We start from the raw sequence: 379 nt of genomic DNA on the forward strand, positions 1-379 counted from the left end.
AAGGAAGAAATGGCACAAAAGAAAACAGGAGAAACGGAGAAAAGGGGACGAAAGCAGGAAACGGATGGAGGAAGAAAAACGAAAAAGGAAGAAGGAAGGAGGACAAAACAAAGAAGAGGAACAGTGGAGAAAAAACGAAGAAAGGACAGGAGATAAAAAAAGAGAGGCAACAGAAAAAGGAGACAGAGAAAGAACAAGAAGAAAGGGGGGGGGGGGGGAGAGGGAGGAAGGGAGAGGGAACCGATGGGGGAGGGAGTGACTGAGTGAGTGAGGTAGGGAGGGAGAGAGGGAGGGAGGCCATGTATGATTCAGCAGCTAATGTGGCGTTGATGGAGGGAGGGAGGGCGGGGGAAGAAGGAGGGAGGGAGAGCCAGGAGGG

The sequence above is a fragment of the Penaeus chinensis genome, chromosome 35 (genome assembly GCF_019202785.1).
Source record: "Penaeus chinensis breed Huanghai No. 1 chromosome 35, ASM1920278v2, whole genome shotgun sequence".
In the NCBI taxonomy this organism is placed as follows: domain Eukaryota; kingdom Metazoa; phylum Arthropoda; class Malacostraca; order Decapoda; family Penaeidae; genus Penaeus; species Penaeus chinensis.